Source organism: Camelus ferus, chromosome 6, assembly GCF_009834535.1.
Source record: "Camelus ferus isolate YT-003-E chromosome 6, BCGSAC_Cfer_1.0, whole genome shotgun sequence".
NCBI lineage: Eukaryota > Metazoa > Chordata > Mammalia > Artiodactyla > Camelidae > Camelus > Camelus ferus.
In genome coordinates this window covers 50,795,040-50,803,705 of record NC_045701.1, presented here as the reverse complement: position 1 = coordinate 50,803,705, position 8,666 = coordinate 50,795,040, and the positions used below count along the sequence as shown (strand labels likewise).

General features: G+C 37.1%; 1 non-coding gene across 1 annotated transcript; it reads left to right on the top strand.

The window, feature by feature from the left end:
- Positions 1-4,544: 4,544 nt before the first annotated feature.
- Positions 4,545-4,651, top strand: LOC116664628. The gene has a single exon (XR_004321146.1). It is a non-coding gene; the product is annotated as a U6 spliceosomal RNA (small nuclear RNA).
- The last annotated feature ends 4,015 nt before the right edge of the window (positions 4,652-8,666 follow it).

The following is an 8,666-nucleotide window of genomic DNA, read 5'->3' as shown; positions in this document are numbered from 1 at the left end:
GACCTCCGTCTTCTTGAAAATCTTTCCCCAAGCCTTCAGAGGTTTCCCTGTACACTGGCTGTCTTTCTACCTCTCTGAGTTTCCTTCGCAGTATACCTTTTCTTTCTCAAGTCCACATTTCCCATAATACTCACCTCCCCTTGACCAGATTTTGTTTCCAAACAAAAAATCGTGTGCGTGATGTACAGTGAGCCCAAACAAACTGAAACGTCGGAGTTTGGAGCAGAGAAAGCTTTATTGCAGGGCAGAGCAAGGAAGACGGGCAGCTTGTGCTCAAAAAACCCAAACTCCCTGATGGTTTTCGGCGAAAAGTTTTTATAGGCAGAATTTGAGGTGAGAGCTGCAGGGTGTGTGACTTTCTTCAGCTGGTTGGTGGTGAAGTCACAGTTGGTGTTCCCGGAATCCCAGGCTCAGACTGAAGGTTACCATCCTCCACCTGGTGGGGGTCTTAGTTCCTGCAGAGGCGCTCAAAGATGTGTATTCCTTAAGGAGGAACCAGGACCCTGCCCCAAGGCTGCACTATTGTTTCTTGACTTTTCCTCCCTGGTTCTGTACCCCTCCCTTCCCTGATTAGCAATTGTTTGAATCTGCCCAGTGGAACTCTGGGAAGATCAAGGAGGCTGAATGAAGCCTATTTTCTGCAAAAGAGAAACAGGGAAATGAAAGGATTTGAAACCAGGAAGGATGGCACAGGGCCCTGCTTTGTTTCAGTTTCATGTTTACTAAGCCGGCTTCTGATTACCATTTGGTTTCTCAGGTAGGTTTGCCTACAGGGATAGAATGCATTGGTCAGGGGATTTCAAGTAGACTCTGAAGGCTTGTTATAATTCTCATTGTAATGTAATTAACTGGCATTCTAATTTACTTATCAGCCTCTCATCTGACTGTTAAGGGTGACTCATCCTTTGTGAGACTGCTAACCTCTTTGAGCCTTACTAGCAGAGGGCAGATACTCGGACTTGGTGACCATGGCTCTGCAGTGTTACTCCATGAGGAGCAAGTAACCTCCTGTGGGGAACGTGCTGACTTCATTTCCCTGTACCTGCAATCGTCTAATTGTGAAGGAAAAGCCGGGCTGGTCTAACAAGATAACTCACAAGTCTAAGTATTGGAATACTGATCTGAGTTCTGCTGGACTAACTTGTAAATCTAAGTTAATTAGTGTTGGTTTGCTGTTTATGTTTTTTTGCTAGCCAGCTGGGTTTTTGAAGATACATATCTGGCTTTGGAATGTTGGTTTGCTGCCTCCCCACCTCCACTTTTGTGATGATAATGCTGCTAAAGCTGTTCCATGCCTATTGGCCTAATACCCCAAGCTTGTACTTTACCCTATAAAACCTCATGTGCATGTCTTGGAGGTGCTCAGAGCTTCAGAGCAGAAGCCCCTCTGAGCCCGCCGGCGTAATACATCTGAGTACTCCCACCCCCCGAGTGGTGCTTGTTTCTTGACTGGCCTGTCGTTTCCGTAACATTATGAGAACAGTAAGCAGAAACACTAAGGGTCCACGTGTGATTGAAAAAATGAATTATTAATGACTGATGTCGTATGGGGCTAAGGAGATTCTTTAAAAAAAAAAAAAACCAGATACAAGTGAAATGTAAAAATTTCTATTTCATGGGTCCTACGGTTATCTGCCTTAGAAGATGGGGCTTAGTATAGTGCCTGGTTTTAGAAGTTACTTTATGAATATTTATTGACTGAATAATAGGAGATTCTCTATATAGAAATTTAAACTTTTATCTGCATGTAGACTCTTTTAAAATTAAGGCTGCAATATCCACATCCCAGTTAAGTGGATGTTTTAATGACCACCAAGCACACATCATATATTCAAATGCTTCCATGAGATGCCATCATAATATATGTAATTTTTAGTCTTTCTAACATACTCCAAGGATTCCTTTCCCCACTCAATTTCAGGAAGAAAGATGCTTTTGTTTCTTTGGGGTTTTGATATTGGTGTCTGGGTACTTCCCAGGATTTAAAAATATCTAGCTACGCTTGTAGAGAATATTGTATTCTTGGGATTTTGAAGAGAGAGATTTCTTTGACATGTAATAATAGTAAAAAAAAAAAAAGTTATATATATATTAAAGTCTTAATTGATAAATTCTAGCTAGTGTGTTCGATTTTGCACTCTACAGAATAACATGCAGGAAGCTTGGACACAAGTATAGTAATGGCCCTTTACGGATGTTGTACCCGCATGTTTTTGGCAGATTTGATATTAGCTGTAAAAAAAAAAAACAAAGTAATAGTGCAGCAGCAAGGCAAGTTGAAAGCCTTCCTCTGAGAACAGTGATGACTCATCTGTTTTATTGCTGGATTTAAGAGGAACACTTGTTTTGAAAAATGTGATTTTTCTCTATTGCTGTGTTTAATTAAATGCAAAAGCCCTAGCGTGGAGAAACCTTTAAGACTGCAAATTTACGCTCATAAAAGTCAGATAATGGAAAAGTGAAGGTTGTGATAGCAATGTTAACTCATCCACAGCATATAGGTTGTATTTTGGATGACTAATTAGGCGATTTAAATAGGGGTAATGCCAATGAGGTCTCTTTCCTCTGCTCTCTTAAATCTGGGACTATTTTAAACTAGCCTTTCTATATGCATCATTTAGTAAGAGCCACAAATACTTTTAGTATAATTTAGTGTTAGTATTTCTTTCTAAGAAGTTGTATTAGGTTTGAGACTAACCCCACGTGGCTTGGATCAGTTCCGTTGTGGCTAGTTTCCTTCTAGTATATTTTCTCTGAATAATGTTTTAAACTTTAATATGTGGAAGACTAAAATAATAAAGCAACCAAGAAGATTCTATAGCCACTTTATTGGAATATTTTCCAAGAGACCACAATTTAATGGTCTTGTAATAAAGCTACTGAGATGGAGGATTTAAGAGGAATCAGTGCCACAGAAAGTATGTGGGTTTTGGAGCCAGACAACCTGTGACATAGTTGATATGTGACTTGAAGTAATTTACTTATTTTTTCTGATTTTGTTGGCTTTATAAAATGGGGGATAAAACCACAGTGCAGGATGCTTGTGACTAAGATGCTAATGGGTTGTGAGTTATTATTTCACTATTATTTCCACAGAGGGTGGAGTTACAATGATGTTCCAGTAACATCTGGAATATTTTCCTCTTGCCATCCAAGTACAATTTATTGAAAAACTAGTCTGACATGTTTCCTGATATGATGGACATCTGATACATTTTGTAAATTGCTTGCCACATAATTCTCTTCCTGCCTCTCCTCTGGCCCTCCTCTGATGCATTTTCCATACTTCTGCCACAGTGATCTTCCTGAAACGAGTATGATTGGTTTACCTCCTTGTTTAAATGCTTCAAAGGATCTCCATCGCCTTCAGGATGAAGTCCCACATTTGCCCCACATGTCTGCTTGGATGCTCCACAGTTAGTCTGTGTCTGTGCTTTTCTGCATACACAGCTGCTTTGCTTGGTATATATGGCTTTACACATTTCATTCATATGCTACATATTCTCATTCTTTTCCCTAATGACCTACTATGATGTGACTTCTTCTGGAAAGCTTTCTTTGAAGGCTTCAGCCAGAATTAGGTACCCTTCCTGGGGCTGGGAGAAGCATGATTCTCTTAACTTCCTCTTTCATGGTTTTTATTCTTTGTATTGTAATTGCCCATCTACTTATCTTAGTAGACATCCTTGGGTTAGACATTTTTGAGGCTAGTGTCAGCATTTTATTCATCTCACTATCTCCAGGACTCACTATCTCACTGTCAGGTCAAATAGCTGATAAAGAGTAAATGCTCAATAATTGTTCACTTGTGATGCAGATGCATGTGTAATGAGCATGATTGGGATCCCTGGTCCTTGGCAACTGGCTTGTAGAAACCCCTTGGAAGCATGCTGAGCTCATCTCAAAATACCTTCTAAATGGAACCTCCCTTCTAATGTATAATACTTTTGGATGGGGGCAGGGAGTAAAAGTAAGGCAGTGGTGTATATATGTGGAGTAATTTCTACCATAATGCAACTAATTTTTTAAATTATAAATGACAACAATATACTTAACTGTGTTGCCTGTGGATGACCAGAACCTCAAAGTGAAGTATTTCTTTTAGATTCTCCCTTAAGGATGGATCAAGTTGCATCAATCATTGTTCTATGGCAATATCATAAGGGGTGCTATTAGTTTTCCTTTAATTTTTAAAATCCGCATCTCCAAATGCATAATAGCAGCTGAAGATCAGAGCAAGCCAGATATATGAGCCACCTGTTCACTTTGTGTCAGGATTGGACACAGGCAGTAGGAGAGCTTGGCAGGGTGGTCCATTGATGTTAGGGCATTTTCCATCTAGACATGGACTCCTTACCTTTAGGTTACAGTAGAAATGCCATGGACAAGGTGTCTTACTTCAGGTCAAATGGTGGGCCAGGGAGGCTACTAATTAATTTTGGAGGGATAGAGTTAGGTGGGTTTTTATTTTAAACCACTGTCAATTTTCAAAATCAAATTTGCAAGTACTGATTGCAATCAGGCATTTAAAATAAATGAATCCAGTGCTTGCTTCAGCAGCACATGTACTAAAATTGGAACAACATAAAGAAGATTGGCATGGCCTCTGTGCAAGAATGACATGCAAATTTGTGAAGCGTTCCATATTTTTATAAATGCCGCAGAGGATGTGGAGAAAAGAGAACCCTCCTACATTGCTGGTGGGAATGTAGTTTGGTGCAGCCATCAGGGAAAACAGTATGGAGATTCCTTAAAAACCTAAAAATAGACCTACCATATGATCCAGCAACCCCACTCCTGGGAATATATCAAGAAGAAACTCTAACTCAAAAAGATGCATGCACCTTAGTATTCATAGCAGCACTATCTACAATAGTCAAGACATGGAAACAACCTAAATGTCCATCAACAGGTGGCTGGATAAAGAAGTTGCGTGTGTGTGTGTGTGTGTGTGTGTGTGTGTGTGTGTGTGTGTGTGTGTGTGTGTGTGTGTAATGGAATACTACTCAGCCATAAAAAGGATAAAATAATGCCATTTGCAGCAACATGGATGGACCTGGAAATTGTCATACTAAGTGAAGTAAGCCAGAAAAAGAAGGAAAAATACCATGTAATATCACTCGTATGTGGAATCTGAAAAAATGACACAAATGAACTTATTTACAAAACAGAAAGAGACTCACAGACATAGAAGACAAACTTATAGTTACCAGGGGGTAAAAGTAGATGGGGAGAGACAAATTGGGAGTTTGGGATTTGTAGATACTAGCTATTACATATAAAATAGATAAATAGTAAGGTCCTATTATATAGCACAGGGAACTAGATTCAATATCTTGTATAATGAAAAAGAATATGAAAATGAATATATGTATGTATATGCATGACTGGGACATTGTGCTGTACACCAGAAATTGACACATTAAAACACAAAGTTGACACATAAAAAATTAAAACTAATATTACCATACAATCCAGCAATTCCAATTCTGGGTATTTATCTGAAGAAAACAAACATTATTTTGGAAAGTTAAATGCACCCCAGGTTCATTTCGGCATTATTTAAAATAGCCAAGATATGAAGACAACCTAAGTATCTACTTACCGATGAATTGATAAAGGAGTTGTGTTATGTCAATGGAATATTGCTCAGCCATGAAAGAAAATGTTGCCATTTGTGACAACATAGGTGGTCCCAGAGGGTATCATTCTAGGTGAAATGAGTCAGACAGAGAAAGACAATATACTCTGTAATTTCTGGGGTAGGATCTAGCTCAGTAGCAGAGCACATGCTTAAGCATGCACAAGGTCCTGGGTTCACCCCCAGTCCCTTCATTAAAAAAAAAATTGTACGATTTCTTTTGTATGTGTAATCTGAAAAACAAAACAAACAAACATAAAGCAGAAACAGAGTCATACATACAGAAAACAAATGGGTGGTCCCCAGAGGGAAGGTGGCTGGAGGGTTGGGCAAAACAGGTGATGAAGTATAAGCCTCCAGTTTTTTTTTAAACTTTTTTTTATTGAGTTATAGTCATTTTACAATGTTGTGTCAAATTCCAGTGTACAGCACAATTTTTCAGTTATCATGAACATACATATATTCATTGTCACATTTTTTTTCACTGTGAGCTACCACAAGATCTTGTATATATTTCCCTGTGCTATACAGTATAATCTTGCTTATCTATTTATAAACCTCCATTTTAAAACAACCAAGTCACTAGGATGTAATGTACAGCACAGGGAGCAGAGTCAATAGCACTGTAATAACTTTAGTGACAGATGGTTCCTAGACTTATCACGATGATCAATTCATAATGTATATGAATGTTGAATCACTATGTTGAATACCTGAAACTAATGTAGTATTCTGTCTGCTCTACTTCAATAAAAAAATAATAATTTGAATTTACAAGCTTTAGAGCTAGAGTCATGTATTTTTCTTTTTAATTATTATTTTCTTGGAAAGCTGAGTGTTGAAAACACATCAAGCCCTCAGCAGGGAGTGTGGAGAGACTGTCTGGAAGTTTTATGCGAAGTTACAGCACAAGCTGGCTGTGGGTGATAGCACAGGAAGAGCTGGTTACCAGACTGTGAAAATCTAGGAGAGTTGGCCAAAGAATCACTAGAGATTGATTAGTGTCATACTGTAAGTAAAATTTAGAATCCTTAACACATTTGATGTGGTTTTACACTCCACCTGCAGAAACACAGTCAATGCAGGCTCTGCACTGAGTGAAGTCATTGAATTTTATCCTGTAGCTTCTGTCTGAAAAAAATCTTCTCTGCACATAAGCTCTCCAATTTGCTCCTACGTTCAGGAACACAAGAAGGAGCACACGCAGAGATAGTTTTTAGACAAAGAAGGGTCATACTTCTTATTGTTAAATATTTTAAATATAGTGAGTCATGTGTATGAATATTTATGAAAACAATTACTGGTAAAATGAAATCTCCTGCTTAGTTGTCTCATCCCATTTTTTTTCCGAGTGAAGATTCTCATAAATTTTATGTTTACCCTACCTATGCATGATTTGATGCATATGTACTTCACTTAAGTGAAATAAGTATTATTTTGCATGGTTTCCAGCTTTGTAACTGACACCGCACTGTAGATTCCTTCCTCCCAACCCCCTCACAATGTATTTCTGACATTGTGTTATTGGAATATACTGTATTTATCTATTCTGCTGAAGGGCACAAATCATTTTCAATTATTTTGCTGTTAAAATTGTGCTATTTATTTATGCATTCATTCATTAAACAAATCTTTATTGGCTGTCTAATGTGCTAGACACTGTACTAGGTGCTGAGGATACAGCAGTGATCAGAACAAAAAAAAATCCCAGTTTTTATGGAGGTTATGTTCTTTCCATTTCATCTTCTTTTGTGTCCTTAAATATTGTTTCATACTTTTTCTTATAAAGATATGTCACATCTTTTGTCAAATTCATTTTACATACCTGATATATTTTGTTGTTATAGTGAACAGGATGTATTTTTTCCTATTATACTTTCTATTTAGTTATTACTGGCATATGGGAGTTCTGATGGCTTTGATGAGTTGATCTTGTATTCAAAAACCTTGCTAGTCTATACTGACACTTCTAATACTGTTTCCCATAGTTTCTCTTGAACTGCTTAAAACTGTCTTCAAATAGAGTTCGTGTTGTTTTTTATTGTCTAGTTTTAGTTTCTCATTTTTATTGACAAGAAATGGTAAAGGACACTCTTGTCCTGGGACTGTCTTTCATGAGAATATTATTAAAATAGTCTTTATTAAGCATAATGTTTGCTGTAAGTTTGTTAAATACTCTTTATTAGGATCAGGTTAATGAAGTTTCCTTTTATTCCATGTTTGCTAAGAATTTTTTTGTGAATAGGTCATGAATATTAGTCACTGGGTTTCTATATTCATTGAAATGCTATTTGCCCTGATGATCTATGACCGCTGGGCATCAATTAATAGCTTTGGTGATGCTAGTCATCCTTGAATTCATGAGATAGACTCTATTTGCTTGTGATGCATTTAGCAAAAGAACACACTAAATTTGATTTACTAATGTTTATTTAGGATTTTTTCCCCTATAATCATAAGTAAAATAGGCCTAAACATTTTTTTTTCCTTAAACTTAGCTAGTCTTACTTGGTAGTCTACGCTACTTTCATGAAGCATCCTTCTTGTTCTATTATCTGAAAAGTCTCAAAAGATGGCATAATAAAATGGTTGTTTCTTTAAGGTTTGGGAAACGCAAAACCATCCCCTTACCATGTTTAAGTCTTTTAATTGCCCAAATTCCTTAACAGTTAATGATGTATTTTGGATTTCTAATTTCTCTTGAGTAAATTTTTAAGAAAAAAAATCTACTTCATAAACTTTTTCAAATTTATTGGTATAAGTTCATTCACAGATTTCACTTATGGTTTTCAAATCTAATGTATATTTCTAATTAGGGCCCCCTTTTCATTCCTAATATTTTTACTTACATATTCTCTCTCTCATTTTTCTCCCTTCCTCCCTCCTTCTCTTTCTTTTAAAATCTTTTTTTGTGAGAATGTTTTTTCAAAGTATCAGCTTTGATTCGTTGCTCTCTGTTGTTTCCTTTTCTATTTCATTCATTTCTGTTAATCTCCAATTTTCTTTCAATTTTTTTATTTTGGGG